Source organism: Garra rufa, chromosome 7 (assembly GCF_049309525.1).
Source record: "Garra rufa chromosome 7, GarRuf1.0, whole genome shotgun sequence".
NCBI classification, from domain to species: domain Eukaryota; kingdom Metazoa; phylum Chordata; class Actinopteri; order Cypriniformes; family Cyprinidae; genus Garra; species Garra rufa.
The window spans coordinates 15753250-15771620 of record NC_133367.1 but is presented as its reverse complement, the minus strand read 5'-3'; the positions used below and the strand labels follow the sequence as shown (position 1 = coordinate 15771620).

The 18371-nt window shown below is 36.4% G+C and overlaps 1 pseudogene; it reads left to right on the top strand.

Moving 5' to 3' along the window:
• Positions 1 to 1469: 1469 nt before the first annotated feature.
• Positions 1470 to 18371, top strand: part of LOC141338730 (NACHT, LRR and PYD domains-containing protein 3-like) — a 29899-nt pseudogene continuing 12997 nt past the window's right edge.

Below are 18371 nucleotides of genomic sequence, written 5' to 3'. Positions count from 1 at the left end.
CGGCTGTGTCGGATTGAGGAGTCGAGCGCAGTAGCTTTCCACCGACTGAGCTGACCAAAAGCACGATGGGAAACGACTGGCTGACGACACATCTTAATGCTCATTGGTTCAAACAACTGTGATGTTGCGTTCTTTTCTAAAATGTTTTATTTTTTAATCTAATATCATTTGGTTATGTGTTTAAATTCTGCATGAATATCCCCAAACACTATGACAGTGCGATCTCTGTGTGTGATTTGTGATTGCTGTCATATTACTATAAAAATATAAAATACACATTTGTACTAAAGTAAAAATGGATGATAAATACGCCTTTCGTATGGAATTAAAAAGCAGGCACTTTGAGTGTTTTGTTCATCGTATTTATTTTCATAAAAAAACTTAAATTATATCATGTTTATCAGCAACACAGCAGGTGATTGTGAATAACGCGATATCCGCCTTTGATCTCGTAGGTATCTTTTCCGCTTTCAAAGCTCAGAACTGTACGTCTTGACTGCGCTTATTTCACTCCTCCCCTCACTGCAGCCGCCTACTCTCGCCTACATTTCAGGCGAGGTTAGGCGCATCTCAAACAAGCCTCTTGTCTACTCTTCTACCACACACTCAAAAGAGTGTTTTCTTTCTTCACCAAAAGAGTACACACTTTAAGTGCGTCGTGTAAGTAGGGACATTGGGACGCAGCAAGGTGCTCAATGGATTTGCCACATGCTCTGTCCTAGAAAAAAAAAAAAACTTTTTCAAACCCTGTATGCAAACATTCAGCCATCTATAAAGACACAGAAAGTTTTGCCAGAGACTGGACACTTTGGAATCGGACCGAGAAGCGACAAGCCTAAAAATGACAGAAAAAGAGTGTTTCAGATGCTTCTAAGTGAACAAGACTATAAGTACGTTTAAATGCTTCATTACACTTAATAGGGAAAATAAACCTTCTGCATATGTAAAATGTTAATTTTCTTAGCCCAGAAGTTTTAAATGCTACATTGAACAGATGTAGAAGCTGTCTGAAATGACAAGTTTGAGAAAGTATTATCGAAAAGAAATACATTTTGCGTTGTTTCCTTATTTTCTCTTTGATGTTAGGCTGTTGTTTTTGTGATGCGAAATCGCTATAGGTCTAAATAAAGCCTAGCATCTAGCATTGTTGTTTATTCCATTTATTTTTATTGGTTATAAAAAAAAAATAGTAACTAAAATCTATTATCATTAAATTAATTATACGCTATGTCGACTATACTGAAATGTATGTTACTTTTACTCAATTCGCTATTTTAGAAGAATAAAAAAAATATCTCAATATATTGCAAGCATAAAGTTATGATCAAATGACAAACAGTTGTTAATGATTATGAAATTCTTCCTTATTTTCTTGAATTACTGCCTTGTTATGAATTTTAGTAAGATGTCATTATCTCCAGATCATACAGGGATGCTGCTGATGTTTCCACTGGCTGTTTAGCTGCAGAATGTCAGAGGAGCGAGTAAAAGACACTACGTCTAAGATGAGTCTCTCAGAAAAGAAGAGGTGAGATTATTTTTTTTTTTTTGCGAATACTTTAAAGCTACATGGCAAACAGGGCTTTATGGACTCTAAAACGTAATTATTTACATACAGTGCTTCTACCCTGGATGCGTAGATGTTTTAGAACTATACATAATTATTCTAAGCATTATAATTAAAACATTTAAAAAGTAGCCAGATTAGCATCCAAATCTGAACAGCTACATTTATGAATTTACAAATGTAGTCACTCCCTCAGCAGTATTCGTTTTTCTGAATGTACACTATTTTTTAAAATTAAAATATAATACAAGTGGCTACATTTATGATCATTGTTGTGCAACAGTCAGTCAGTTTTTTGTGTGTGTCAGTTTTACCCCTTTGTCTCCTCTATGTCATTAGTGTGAAACCTGGTTCACATGTGTCCAGCTCTGTGAAGATGGACCAATCAAATCCCGACATGCCTAACTTCAGTGAGAAAAAACTGTCAGCTACCAAAAGGTATTTCATGTGTTTTACAATATAGCGTTAAAGCATTGTTTATTTGCAGGGGTATGTGATAGAACTTGACTGAAGAAAATTTGAAATAAGATATTGACCACAATATTTAGTGACCTTTTTTAAACTCATCTTGGAGCTTCTTTCTGTAAAACAACTACACAGGCATTTACTTAGATGCTTACATGTAAATTCAGCATGGAATATAGACCATGCAGCTAAACTTTAATATATCCATCTATCCATCCATACATTTATAATAGAATGAAATGCACAGCTATTCTGTATCTAATTATAGCTTGCAGCCTTATAACTTTAAAATTATACTGAAATACTTCCGCTGTAATGAGTTTTTTTTCCTCTGTGCTCTTTGTGTTATTAGTGTAAGAACAGGCTCACATCTGTCCAGCTCTGTGTCTGTGAAGAGTGACCATTCAAAAGGAAGCGTGCCAAACTTCAGTGAGAAAAAAACATCATCTACCAAAAAGTAATTCATGTGTTTTACATTATGCATCATGTATCTACAGAAACAAGTGATATAACATAAATAAATTATTTAATGACCTTTATTGAACTCTTTCTGAAACTTCTACACAAGCAATAACTAAGAGGCATGTAAATAAAGATACTCTAAAAGATTTATCAGATTATTTACAGCTAAAGCTTTCTTTTCCTCATTGCTAAAATGTTAACAAGATATGTCTGTAATATTTGCATTGATATGTAGTATTTTATTTTATTTTTTATTTTTTTTGTTAAAAGGTCTCAGTATGAGACATTAGGTTTAGACGTCCAGACTCACAAGCAACACAAGGATTTTGAAGATCTCATAGGAATCTTCCAAGTAAGAAAACATGTTTTAATATTTATAAATATGTTATTGAACACAGAACTTGAATTTTTTTTTTTTTTCTGTGTTTGTAGGATCTTGAGAGCAAAATAATACAATTCATGAAGAATGAGCTTAAAATGTTTAGGAAAATATTACAAAAGGATAATTTGCAGTCGTTTGTTAAAGACTTTAATGAGAATAGATGCAGTGTTAAAGAAGCAGCTCTTGATCTCACACTCTACTTCCTGAGAGACATGAAGCAAGATGAAGCTGCTGATACTTTAGAAGGTGAGAGACCGTTTTTCACTTACGAATGTATTTGAGAAAATTGACTGAAACAATTTTTTCTTGTGTTTAGATGAGCTGTTCTTCATTCATCAGCTAAAATCAAACATGAAGAAGAAGCATCAGTGTGTATTTGAAGGAATTGCAAAGCAAGGTGACTCTACACTTCTGAATAACATCTACACAGATCTCTATATCACTCAGGGTTGTAGTGAACAGATCAATACTGAACATGAAGTAAGACAGATTGAAGTTACTTCCAGATGTACTGAATCACAAGAGATACAGGTTGAATGCACAAATTTGTTTGAAGCTCCTGAACAAGAGAAGGAGATCAGAACTGTACTGACAAAAGGAGTTGCTGGAATTGGAAAATCAGTCTCTGTGCAAAAGTTTGTTCTGGATTGGGCTGAAGAAAAAGAAAATCAGGAAATCAGCTTTATATTTCCCCTTCCATTCAGAGAGATGAACTTAAAGGAGAAAGAAAAACAAAGTCTGATGGACCTTATAACCCAGTTTTCCCCTGAGACAAAAGGACTAAACCTTACAAGAAGGAATAATTTCAAAATCCTGTTTATCTTTGATGGTTTGGATGAATGCCGTCTTCCTCTAAAGTTTGATAGTAATGAGACGTGGTCTGATGTATCATCACCAGCCTCTCTGGATGTTCTCTTGACTAACCTCATCAAGGGAAATCTGCTTCCTTCTGCTCTCATCTGGATCACCACCAGACCAGCAGCAGCCAGTAAGATTCCTCCTGAATGTGTCGACCGGGTTACAGAGATACGAGGATTCAATGATCCACAAAAGGAGGAGTACTTCAGAAAAAGATTCACTGATGAGACTCAGGCTAAAGAAATCATTGGTCATGTTAAACAGTCAAAGAGCCTCTTTATCATGTGCCACATCCCAGTCTTCTGCTGGATTTCAGCCACTGTCTTCCAGAATATTTTAGAGGAGAAAGGAAGTAATGCTTTGAGAAATCTTAGAGAGTCTTATGACACCTCTAAAACACTGCAAGAATCAAAAACTGAAGACACTCCCAAGACTCTGACACAAATGTATACATACTTCCTCCGCTTTCAAATCCAGCAGAGACGTCGAAAGTATGGTGGAGATCATACACCAAATTTTTCCTGGGATAATGACACCTGTTCTCTGGCAAAACTGGCATTTCAACAGCTGGAAAAAAACAACCTGGTCTTCTATGACACAGATCTGGAAGCCTGTGGTATTGACGTTTCTAAAGCATCAGTGTGTTCAGGCATGTGTACCCAGATTTTTAAGGCAAAATCAGGAATCATTCAGTGTAGCATGTACTGCTTCGTTCACTTGAGCATTCAAGAATTTATTGCAGCACTTTATGCGCATTTCTTTCTAGACAATAACAAGAAAAGCGTGTTTGTTCAAGACGCTACTGAACCGGGAAAAAATGAAACCATGATTGATTTGCTCAAGACTGCAGTGGACAAGGCTCTTGAGAGTGACAATGGTCACCTGGATCTTTTTCTTCGCTTTCTCCTCGGTCTGTCTCTCCAGTCCAATCGACAATCTTTACGAGGTCTGTTGACACAGCAAGATGACAGTGACCAGAGCATAAAGGAAATAGTTCAGTACATCAAGCAGAAATTTGAAGGTAATCTGTCTCCAGAGAGATCCATCAATCTGTTCTACTGTCTGAATGAACTGAATGATCAAACTCTGGTGAAAGAGATTCAGACCCACCTTAGCAAAGGAAGTCTATCGACTGGTGACCTTTCACCTGCCCAGTGGTCTGCTTTGACCTTTGTGTTGTTGACATCAAAGGAGGAGCTGGAGGAGTTTGAGCTTCAGAAATTCAGGAAATCAGACGAGTGTCTGATTAGACTAGCAGCAGTCATCAAAACCTCCAAAAGAGCATTGTAAGTCATTTAAAATATTTTGTTATGGTTTAACCCTCTAAGTGCCAAAGTCGCAAAATTGCGACAAGACGTCATACCTAATAAAATAGACTCTAGTTCCTAATACGGTGTAATATCTCATTTGTATTCCCTACCACTAGATGGCAGACATGTAGTACTTCGATTCTAGACCAAAATTATGTCATGTTCCTATTCAAAGTGCTGGAGGAAATAACAGAGCGAGTGAACTACTTCCGCATCAATGATTAGTTCAATTCATAGCGTCCAAGTAAATTGTGAGATTTGTGAGAAAAAAATCACTAAATGGCTGATAAAAGGTTGTACTGTGAGGATGCGTTGCAAATGTTATTTGCCGATTCTGACTTTGAAGGGGAATATTTGCCTTTTGGAAATGACGATTGTCCATCGCATTTCCCGGTACATCTTTGCAGCACAGTGGTGCTGCAATGCAAGACAAGAGAGTGTTCACAAAGCACACACCAGCGATCATTTTCGTCCCTTTGCCCAACAGGGATGGGGGTGGGGGTGGCAGGGGTGAATAGGACGGCTGTTGCTATAGGCAGAGGCAGCAGGGGTATGGTAATATACTAATAATTTAGTAATTTCTTCAGTTTTATTGTTGGTTTTCTCTATTCTCATCTATTTGATCGTTTTACCACTATATAGTATAGTAATAAGTAATAATTTAGTACTTTTTCCTGTATTGTTGGTTTCCTGTTTTGTGATCATTTTGAATGAGGATAAAAAATGTGCAAATAAGTTCAACCATCCATTCAATATCTATAGTTTCTTGAATATTACTGATGAAATAATCAAAAAGTAGGCTACTGTTCATATGCGTTTTACTTCTATATAGTATAGTAATATAGTAATAATTTAGGTTTTTTTTTCTGTTTTATTGTTGGTTTTCTCTTTTCTAATCGTTTGGAATATCTACTGTTTCCTGAATATTATGAAATTAAATATTGCCCCCTTGATGACATCAAAATATGCAAATTATATGAGTATATTTAAACCCCACATAAATTTTTTTCTAATTTATAGTAGATCTCTATTTTTACGTTTTGAATAAAAAACCTGGCGCCTAAAAGGTGAAGTTGTCAACACAGCTCTATAGTGATTCTTCATCATACATTACATATAAAATATGTAAATATGTTTCACGTTTGTATTTGTATTTTTTTGCTTTTTGTCTTTTTTCTTTGTCTTTTTATGAGTAGAAATGTCTTTATGGCCCATATAAAATATTAGCTCATTGTCATGCATGAGATGGAAATAACACATCGGTTTTATTCAAATGCATGAACTAAAGAAAAAAAATGTTATGCAAAATTATGTTAGACTAATTTTATATTGCAAATATCATTAAATCAAGTTACTAGTTTTTAAATATATATGTTAGTGTGGCTTACCCTGTTCATTAAAAATTATATAACTATCCATAAATTATAATATAAAATCTATTGTATATGTTCCACCTAATTCTGTGATGTGATTTTCCCTATAGGTTAAATGATTGTAACTTAACGGACAGAAGCTGTGCAGCTCTGGCTACAGTTCTTGGATCAGAAACTAATCTGAAGGAGCTGAACATGAACAATAATAATCTGCGGGATTCAGGGGTGAAGATGCTCTGTACTGGACTGAAGAATATACAGTGTAAATTGGAGATACTGAGGTAAGTTTTATGACAACAGACATTGTGCTCAACCAAAACTTGAATTGTTTAAGTGTAGAGATACTAAGGTAAGTTAGTGGCAACAGGTGATTAAGAATTATTTTAAACTTTAAAAAAATGTGTAACAGTTCTATTATTTAGATGTGACTAAATACAAACACACCAAAAATTATTTACTTTTTTCCAATCTCCTTTTTTGAAAAATATGTGCATTGTGCAAATGCTGTATTTATATCTTCTGTATTAGCCTGATATTGTTTAACTTTCATAACTTTCAAGGTGTTAAAAGGCACAATTTCTACTTTTAAGTTAACAGCAATTAGCTAAAAAATAATTGAAGAGCCATAAAACCAGACCACATATTACAAACCAGACTTGGATAATGATCATAAGTATAATGCTCAGAATGGGAATGCTCTTTGAGCCATAGCAATGCACAGGACAAAAATAGTTCAAAATAGAAAAGCACATTCTTTAAAGCACCCTCAGTGATTTAATTCTGAAATCGGGTCTGCTGTCATATACATTAAAAGAGCCTGCACAGCGACAGGAAATAAAAATGAATACAGGTATGCTTTTGTTTAGAAGCAGTGTGGACAAATTGACCAAGATTAGAGGCTAATTCTAATTCTAGTTTCAAGAAAGAAATGAAAAATGAAATAAAAATGAAACCTATTTTAACTATAGGTTTGTAGCACACTTGCCATTTACGTTGAAAGTGTTTTGATGTGTCAACTTCATGGAATTAATGCATTATTAATTGTATTATGAATATGTCTAATTAATTATTAGATTTATATAAATATTAATCAAAAACTTTAACAATTTTAGATTAAGATCATATATGGGTATATTCATCGTACTGTGTTATTTTGTGGAAAAACATGTAACACCTATATTAACTGTATCAAATTTTTTCATTAATTCTCTATGGTTTGAATGTGTGTTCTGATCAAAGTCCAAAGAACATGCTACAGATTTCCTGGAGCATAAAGTACAAAGAATTGAAAGAAAATACATATCGGTCTCTATGGTCACAAGCTAAATTTATAGAGACAAAGAGAAGTGAAACCGCACGCTATAGACTTTAGAACAGGAAAGTAAATCTTCCTTGCCTGATCTGGTTTTAGGGTATAAGAAGTGCTAAAACTCCACCCCTCACACAGACTTTTAATTTTACTCTGATACTGGGTGCACCTAGATAGTCTAATATTTCTATTAGACTTACTTTTCTCAGATTTCTTTGAATATTTGTAACTTTTCCAACCCACCTGTCTGACGTGGAAATCAATCCACAAATAAATGAGTAAATGCAAAAAATTAGCAAATGTGCTGCAGCACCCCTAGCACCCCTACTTCCCTTACTTTTATAGCACCATTCAGAATTCAGAACAGTCTTCTAGAGTTGGTTAATAATTAAAATGTATATATTTTATGTGTGAATCATACAGATCAAATATTTTTAGACCATTGAAACCCTGAAAGTGACGTTGATGTCTAGCATATTAAATTTTGCTGTGCCTCTATAGTCACTGATCAGTTTTTGCAACTAATTTTCAATACAGTTGTACAAAGAATGAAATATAAATCACTTAAGATTTCAATTATTCAGGTTATTACCTAGAAAAGCTGTTTTTTTGTTTTTGTTTTTTGTACTAGACTTTCAAACTGCAGTATCACTGAAGAAGGTTATAAAGCTCTGGCTTCAGCTCTGAGATCAAACCCCTCACACCTGATAGAGCTGGATCTCACAGGAAATGGTCCTGGACAATCAGGAGTAAAGCAGCTCACTGACTTTCTACAGGATAAATGCTGTAAATTAAAGGCCATCAGGTAATTAAAAAAAAACTTTAAATACCTTAATTATTAACTGCTCTCTAATCATACTTCACAGCAATAATCAGTCAACTATATATTGTTTCGATTTAGTGTTTAATTAATCATATTTAGATCAAACATCATCGGCAAGTACATATATTTTTATGTAACCATAGCACATTGTATTAACAGCCTTGTAGATACGTTACCAACACTTGTTAGTAACACCAACCACGCAAATGAAAGCATGGTCAAAAATGGAGGTGGGCCAGTCCTGTTATGGGGTTGTTTTAATGTAGCAGGAAGTGGAAATCATGACTGTAAAGGCGGGCGTACACGGTGCGATTTTTGAGGTCGTACGATCTCGCATGCGATTTTTGTGGTTATCGGAGGGAATCGTCTCTTCTCGTATGGTCGGGGCTCGTATGGTGTATGACAACTTACGAGACGAGCAGAGTGCCTTACCAGCACTTCACGACCTCACGATCATTTTTAAACATGTCAAAAAACTTCGGGAGCTGTCGGATTGAAGACGTGACGTGTGCTGTTGAACGAGCTAATTTGTTGAGCAAACTGCAAATGACCAATCAGAAGCTAAAGAAAACCACAGAAGAAGATGAACATGACAGCGCCGCACGGTGACTTGGGACTATTGAGAAAGAGGATAAACTCGCTGAACTTTGGCAAGAACAGCGAGCGCTGTATGAGGTATCGATCGGTGATCGATCACCTATTGTTTGCTACAGCTATTGCTAGCTATAGTGGTGGCCAACTAGCCCCCTCGACGTGCATAATACTACAGGGAGTGCAGAATTATTAGGCAAGTTGATATTCTTGTCATATTTTTTTCCCAAGCACATTTGAATAATTCCAAACCACATCAATCTTAATAACTACTATTCATTTTGTATTTAATTATTTATAATTGATATATAATTGTCCATGAAGGCCGGAAGTGAAAAACTCCTTATTTTCAGGTGTGCAGAATTATTAGGCACATTTTCTTTTACAGATAAAATGAGCCAAAAAGAGATTTACCTCAGACTGAAAAGTCAAAAGCTATTAAATGCCCATGAGAAGGATGCAATACTAATGCAATACTGCAATTTGCAAAGTTAAGGCATGACCACCGGACAGAAAAACGCTTGTTGCATCTGCATGGTTAAAACATACATTACAATGCTGTACAGTGCTGTAGCATTGCAGTTCCAGTCTTTAATGCATATGCTTGTTAGCACTGCTGTAGAGGTGAAGTTTTGTCAAGTTTGCAACGAGTGTACACACGCAATGGTGATCACACGGTTCCTGCATGTGTAGCAAAGTGTCACAGCTCATATTTTTTAAATGAGATAGACAGAGAGCAGTTATTGAACAGTACATACACAGTATATTATACACAGCCTTCCTCTCAGAATGTGATTGCCTCAGAAATCGGCAGGTTTTAAAATCGTGCTGTGAACCACTGCGTCCGTAAAAAAAAGTCACTCGTGACGTGTGCGTGACCATACGGTCTTCCGACTTCGCACCGTGTACAGCCGCCTTAAGGATGTCATAGATTCTTTGAAGTATCAGGCAATTTTGGCAAGAAATATGATGCCTATGGTGCAAAAAATAAAGCTGATGATCAGTGGACTTTCCTGCAGGACAATCTTACCAATGTAAACATCTAAATCTGCTTGGTTCAGGGCTCAGTCATAGAATGTTCTTGAGTGGCCTGTTCGCTCTCTAGATTTAATTCCTAATGAAAATAGTTGGTTGAATTTAAAGAAAGCAGTGGCAAAGTGAAAACCAAAGATTATCAGTTATCTGAAAGCGTTGTCAGGTGAGGAATAGGCCAAGATTACAGTAAAGAGGTGACAGAAGCTTCTAAGCACTTCCAAGCAGCATTTATAGGTGGTTTTAAAGAATACAAGATTCTGCACCAAATTTTTTCTTTTGGGGGTTGCATAATTTTGAACACAAACATTTAGAGTCAATTAGATTTGTATCCCCCAATATTCATCAACTAACATTTGCCGTGCATTAAAGGATTTTAAATGCAAGATGTGGAGGGAGGCTAATAACCCGCCCGACTTGAAGCTTTAATGCACAGCAAGCTGTTGATAATCCCACTTATTCCTTGGTCATTTGCAAATTTATGGACAAGTTAAAACTAGTATTGCTCTTTGCAGCGCGGTATTTGACCGAATGGGTAAAATTGATCGTTATTTTTGTCAGTTAGGCACATTATCTCTATTATTCTGCCAGCATCAAATCAGACAGAGATAAAACGGTGCGTAAGATCACATTTATTTGAATGAACTATAGTATTTATTTCAATAAATTATCAATAAATTGTGAGAGACAGTTGTGCCTTCTATTACCTGCATGCTGCGTGCTGCGCGTCTCTCTCTACAAACAACAAATTAATTCAAAAACACTGGTTTTACCACCACAATGCTGAATAATATAATGTAGCGACCTAGTTTTTATTCCAAGGAATGTCTGAATACTGCATTCTGATTGGCTGGCAGGTATGCAGTAAAAATGTTTAATGCACAGGTAGTTCCAAGTCAGTTTAATCACCGTTCTATATTAATGCGCTTTGCTTCAGCTGGTTATTAGTCTCCCATGTTGTGCATTTAAAATCCTTTAATGCACGCCAAACCATTGATTATCCCTTACTTTTACTATGGGGCTGTTGAATGCTTGAATCTGGTTGGCTGACGAATGTTCTAATGGTGTGCATTATTTTCAGGGAAACACACAGCAAACGTAGTTCCAGGCTGCTCTTGACTGCATTGCATGTCTATATCACTTTGCCATTTGATTTAATTTATTTTAAACGTCCTCACAGCCTAAAACAGCAAAATAACCAAATCCGACAACAATAGAGGCTAAACAAATAAATACAGTAAACAACAGGATAAAAACTAATGTTTCGATTTTATGGAATCAACAAGAATTTGCATATTCATGTCTAAGATTACGTAATATTAATTGCATTTTGAATATGTCTTATGAATTATTATATTTATCTTTTTGAGAATATGTACTCAATGCCCTAACCTTTTGATACATGAGTCTTATGAATCCATAGTTGCATGCTGTTGCTATGCAACTATGTTAGTTTTGTATATACATTTGATCATATCTATTTTTAACTCCAACACAGACCGATGTTCTTAGAACAAGAAGTGCTTCTTTGTAAATGTGGTAAGGTCTTTAAATGACTCTTCATCAATCTTTTTTTAAGATTAGAGGAAGTTTTGGTTGGTGGGCAAACTAATTAGTAACGTTTTTAGTCACATTCTGCAAAGACATGCCTAATGTTGCTAATCTAAATTAGATATAAAAGCGAGCTACAGACTTTAGAACAGGAAATCACATCTTCCTTCCCTAGTCTGGTTTTAGGGTATAAGAAGTATCCAAACTGCACCCCTGACTTAGACTTCTCGTTTCTCTCAGCTCACTTCCTTTTACTCTGAAACTGGGTGTACCTAGTCTAATATTTCTATTAGACTTACTTTTCTAAGATTTCTAATTTGACTTAGATTTTAATTTGACTCAGATATTTTATTAGACTGTAGGCCCATTTGATTTACACTTTATTGAATTTGAGCACCATAATGACATCTCTCATTAAGGTGTGCAACTTTATAAAGTAAACAGTGGTCCAAAAAACACTTAGCCTCTTCGCTAATTAGCACACAAAATACCTACGTCTGCTGCCTCACAGGAAGTTGTACCCACGTTCTTTTTTACAGAAGCGCCCCCCGGAAACTTGTGGATACACAACCCAATAATGGTTGAATTAACAGGGGCTTAGGGCAAAAAAATGGCACTAGAAATTATAAAATGTCACCAAGATTCCCCAAAAAATCTAATTTAGACCTTTTGATGTTGCATCCGATTTTCTTTTTAGGCATGTTGCCTTTTGTGAATTTATTTCATGTCATTATGTTTTGAGCATTAAAAAAATTTAACTGTTTTTTAAATAATATTTTATTCATGTTATACTATGTCCTCAGACACCAGGTCTCAATAAAAAAATAAGTAAATGAATGAAAAAAATAAAATAAAAACTTTTTTAAATCGCTAATACTTGTTTTATACCAAACTTTGTATAAAGATGATTCTCAACTGTTACGAAAGATGTAACGAAATGATTTAATGTACCATTTTGCTTTATGCAGTATGTGTGTGTAAAATGGCCATAAGAGGGTTTTCCCATTATATACAATGTATCTATACACAATATCTAATTTGCATATTAGTGTTCTTGAGGCAACATTTAATGAGAAAGAAGTGTAATGGGCGTAATAGTTAGCATTTTCATAATAATATTTAATATTTCATAGGAATATTATTGAAATTTAATTTATTTCCCTATTCATTTGTTGTGTCTCCCAAAAAAATGCGTAATAAACATGCTTTTAGTCCTGGACTCCTCTACAGTGGATTGATGTATAAAATTGTCACTTGGTTTTTAAAGAGCCTGAGTATTTTGTGATCGTTTGAAGCAAAGATTCTCTCTTTCTCTGTCTTCACAGAAGGTTTTATTTTCTGCTTTTCTCTTTTTCCCAATGTAGATTAAGAGGCTGTGATATGACAGATGAAGATTGTTCTGCTCTGGCTTCAGCTCTGAAATCAAACCCATCACACCTAAGAGAACTGGACCTGAGTGAGAATAAACTAGGACACTTTGGAGTGAAAAACCTCAGTGATCTACTGATGAACCCACAATGCAAGCTGGAAATACTAGTGTTAGTATCATTGAACTTTACAGCAGTTACAGTGAAATTAAAGTTTATTATACTATGAGTCAATTAAAAGTAAAATCACAAAAGTCTTGGCACCTTTTTTCTGCAAAAAGAGATAAAACAGACTTGAAAAAATTAGCATAACTTGAATGACAGTACATTATTCTCACTTTTTACAGGACTAATGGTACTATTTTACTCTTGCCTTCAGTTTGAGTAGATGCAGTATTACAGAGAAACAGTGTCTCATCCTGACTTCTGCTCTGAAATCAAACCCATCACACCTGAGAGACCTGAACCTCAGTCAGAATCAACTAGGAAACTCTGGAGTTGAAAACCTTGGTGTTCTAGTGGGCAGTTCACAATGCAAGCTGGAAAAACTACAGTTAGTGTCTTTACACTGTAAAGCAATTAAATCTAAAAGGGGTAATGGAATGCATGTGAAAGAGTCGATTGTAATCAGTTCAACTGGCTGGAGTGTCCTGGTTGTCCACTAGGGGCACTCCATCCTAGACTGTTTCGGCCTCACTAAATACATGTCCCTCAATTCTTGGCCAGACTCGCATCACTGATTGCATAACATGGATCTGATTATTTGTCTTTTCTCTTTTTCTTCAGTCTGTGTGGATGCAGTATTACAGAGAAACAGTGTGTCATCCTGACTTCAGCTCTGAAATCAAACCCATCACACCTGAGAGACCTGAACCTTAGAGAGAATCAACTAGGAGACTCTGGAGTTGAAAACCTTGGTGTTCTGGTGGGCAGTTCACAGTGCAAGCTGGAAAAACTATGGTTAGTGTTATACTGTGTATCAATTAAATCTAGGAGTAATGTTTCAGTAATGTTCAGCATGTTTCTGAAGTCTTTTTTTTTGAGGAACACATTTCAGGATTTCCCTCCATACAATTGACTTCTATGGTGCACACGGGTTTGAACTTCCAAAATGCAGTTTCAAGGGGCTCTAAACGATCCCAGATGAGGAACAAGGGTCTTATCTAGCGAAACGATCGGTAATTTTCTAAAAAATGGGAGTTTTTCGACATACCCTAACTGTCTTGAACTGGAATACAAAGAGTGCATGCAGAGCTAGACAAGACAGGCATTTAAGGTTAGAAAGTATATATATTATTTTTTTTAAAGAAAAAATCTAATCGTTTCGCTAGATTGAAGAAGACCTTTCTTCATTGGCTGGGATCGTTTAGAGTCCTTTGAAGCTGCATTTAAACTACACCATAGAAGTCCACTATATGGAGAGAATTCCTGAAATGTTTCCTCATAAAACATAATTTCTTTATGACTGAAGAAAGAAATTATCATCTTGGATGACAAGGGGGTGAGTTTTGAAATTAGATTTTGTTTTTGACTGAGTTACGTTTGGTTAAGGTTGAGGTAAAATCCTCAAACCCTAACTAGGAATTGGTTTACAGTTCTATAAAAAATTCAATGAATCTACTGGTGTATTATATGACATTTATGTCATGATATCATGATGCATTTAACTCACACAGACTTAACACGGATCTGGTTCTTTGCCTTTTCTCTTTCTGTCTTCAGTCTGTGTAGATGCAGTATTACGGAGAATCAGTGTCTCATCCTGGCTTCAGCTCTGAAATCAAACCCATCACACCTGAGAGAGCTGGACTTCAGTGTAAATCAAATAAAAAACGTTGGAGTGAATCCCTTATGTGACGTACTGAAGGATTCACACTGTAAACTGGAGAGATTGAGGTGAGGAACATTTACATAGAAGGAGAGAAAATGCTTAAAATCATTTCAACATTGCAATTCAACTTTAACGCTTTTACTCAATAGCTCGCAAAGAGCCTGATATTGAGGGTGGGAGTCTGGTGGATCCCCTGATAGAAGAGTTTGTTCAATGTTCAATGTTCAATGTTCACTTTATTTATAGAGCACATACTAATACAACAAAAGTTGACCACAGTGCTGTACAAGAAACCATCTAAAACAATAAAATCACTTCAACCAATTTCACCACTGACACTACATTCATGTATGCTCAAAAGCCACTGTAAAAAAATATGATTTTAAATGTCGCTTAAACTCTCTAAGAGTGGTGCATTGCCGAATATATTGGGGTAACCCATTCCACAGCCTTGGAGCAGCAGCCGCAAATGAGCGGTCTCCTCTCAATTTCCTATAGGTCCGCGGAACTACTAATAAACTCAATGACTCCGACCGTAGACTTCTCGCGGCTTTTTTCACCTGAATCAGATCAGCTATATATGATGGAGCTGTGCCATGTAAGGCTTTAAAAACAAATAATAGTATCTTAAAATCAATCCTATAAGAAACTGGAAGCCAGTGTAACTCTCTTAAAACAGGCGTGATGTGCTCATATTTCCGAGTGCCTGTAAGGAGTCTCGCAGCCGCATTTTGGACCAGTTGTAATCTATCCAGACTTTTGCGATGCACACCATAGTATAAGGAGTTGCAGTAGTCTAGTCTTGAGAAAATAAAAGTGTGGATAACTTTTTCCAAGTCTTTCCTGGATAAAAAGGGCTTAATTTTAGCAATTAGTCTCAATTGGAAGAAACTACTTTTGACAACTTCATTTATTTGTCTATCGAATTTCAGTGCACTATCACACACTATCCCTAAGTTTTTTACTTGGTGTGACAGAAAAGGGGATAGCATACCCAACTCAATTTTAGATGTATCGACATTCTCTGATGGCCCAAATAATACCACTTCAGTCTTTAATTCATTTAGACATAACATATTAGCAGACATCCACCTCTTGATCTCACCAAAGCATTCCACCAGTCTTTCTACCGCTATAGAGGCAGTAGGCTTCAGAGGTAAATATAACTGAGTGTCGTCTGCATAACAATGAAACGACACCCCAAATTTACTCAAGATCTGGCCAAGCGGGAGCATATACAAAGAAAAAAAGACTGGAGCTAACACGGATCCTTGTGCGATGCCACAGGTTAAAGGTGCTGAGGTCGAAATACAATCCCCCATCTGAACTGAGAAACTTCTATCTTGGAGATAGGACTTAATCCAATTTAAAGCATTGCCTTTAATACCTACACAAGTTTCTAATCGTGCGATCAGTATCTGATGATTAATTGTGTCAAATGCTGCTGTAAGATCTAAAAGCAAAAGTATAGTCATGTCCCCGGCGTCAGTTGCCATAAAAATGTCATTAAAAACTCTCAATAGTGCAGATTCAGTACTATGTTGTTTTTTAAACCCAGACTGAAAAACTTCGCCGATGGCATTCTCCTTAAGAAAGGACTCCAGCTGATTATAAACCGTTTTCTCTAAAATCTTTGCTAAAAGCGGGAGTTTCGAAACTGGTCTGTAGTTACACAACACATTCTTATCCAAATTTGATTTTTTCAATAAAGGCTGCACTATGGCATGTTTACAATACTTTGGAACAATTCCCGAAAGTAAGCTCTTATTAATTATCGATAATACAAATGGCCCGATCACCTCAAAAACTTGCTTAAATAACTTTGTCGGAACAATATCTTGTGGAGAACAAGTCGTCTTGAGTTTGGGTACCATGTCTAAAAGCATAGATAAAGAAATGGGCTCAAAATCAGACAAGACAGCATGCGTTATGGATATATCCACAGGACTGTATGACCACTGTTGTATATTGTTTTGGATGTCTGATATACGATCTACAAAAAAGTTTAACAGACTTTCACATACGTCCATTGCCAATTCGCCAGGCACCTCCAACCTAGGATTCAGAAATGAATCAATTGTTGCAAAAAGTACTCTTGGGTTTTGACGGTTATTTTCAATAACATCTGAGAGATACCTAGATCTGGCCGTTTTCACTGCCCGTTGAAATTTGGCTGCAGAATCTCGCAACATTTCATAGGAAATTTGTAGCTTATCTTTCTTCCATTTACGCTCACATCTTCTGCACTGTCTTCTCAAAGATTTAATATGTTCATTGTACCATGGTGTCGACTTGTGTTTTCTACAAACCCGCTTTAATGGCGCAACGCCATCTAATGTTTCAGCACATACTGAATTAAAAACATTAACAGCTTCCTCCACACTAAGATGCGGAGATAAGAGGTCCACTTTCGCACCTTGCAATGTCTCCATAAAAGACACATTAAACTCCCCATGTGCACTAGGTGTTAATGGACGAAACCATCTTTTCGCCTGACAAAGTTTCCTTGGCTGGCAAGGCAAGGAAACAGTACACAAAACCGGATTATGATCAGATATTATAAAATCATCAATGATAATGTCTTTAATAACTAAGCCACGTGACAGAACCAAGTCCAGAGTGTGGCCATGAGAATGCGTGGGACCATTCACCATTTGCTGGAAGCCAAATGACTCAATAACACTTAAAAAATCTTTTGCTAAGAGGTTAGTAGGGCAACACACATGAATATTAAAATCCCCTATCACTAATATTTTGTCATATTTCATAACAATGTCCGCAAAGAAAGAAGCCAGTTCTGAGATGCAGTCCTTATTAGATTTCGGTGGCCGGTAAATAACAACGCAAAGCACCGGTGTTGTTGCTTGCAATTCAAAAGCTTGGCATTCAAAACTTAAAAAAGTATCAAGCTTAAGCAAAGTACATATAAAATTGTCTTTAAAAATAGATGCCAATCCTCCTCCCCTTCCTATTTGTCGAGGGGAATTAAAAACTAGAAAGTTATTGGGTACAGCTTCTCCCAGCACGTACATATTAGCAGTGTTTATCCATGTCTCCGTAATAAAAACAAAGTCTAAATCCCGAGTTCGAATAAACTCATTTAAGATAAAAGACTTGTTTTTCAATGAACGCACATTTATCAGAGCCAACCTGATCGCCGCTCCATCATCGTCGTTCCTGACATCCGAAGACCGTTCCCATACAAATGCAACCGGACGAAGATTCTGCAGGTTAATTCCACTCGAGTGAAAATGAAACGAGCGCCGAAAGTGAAACACCGCCGGCCCCTCCTGGACAACAGGCCGAATCCACCGAAGCATCGCGCTTTCCAAACTCCTGTACATCACCCGACCTCCTTCCCTCCCCCGCACCTGCACATCCGCTGGTCGCGGAACTCTTGGCAGAGCGGCCAAGTAGGCCTTTAATTTCACGAGTCTTCCTCCTCGCTTT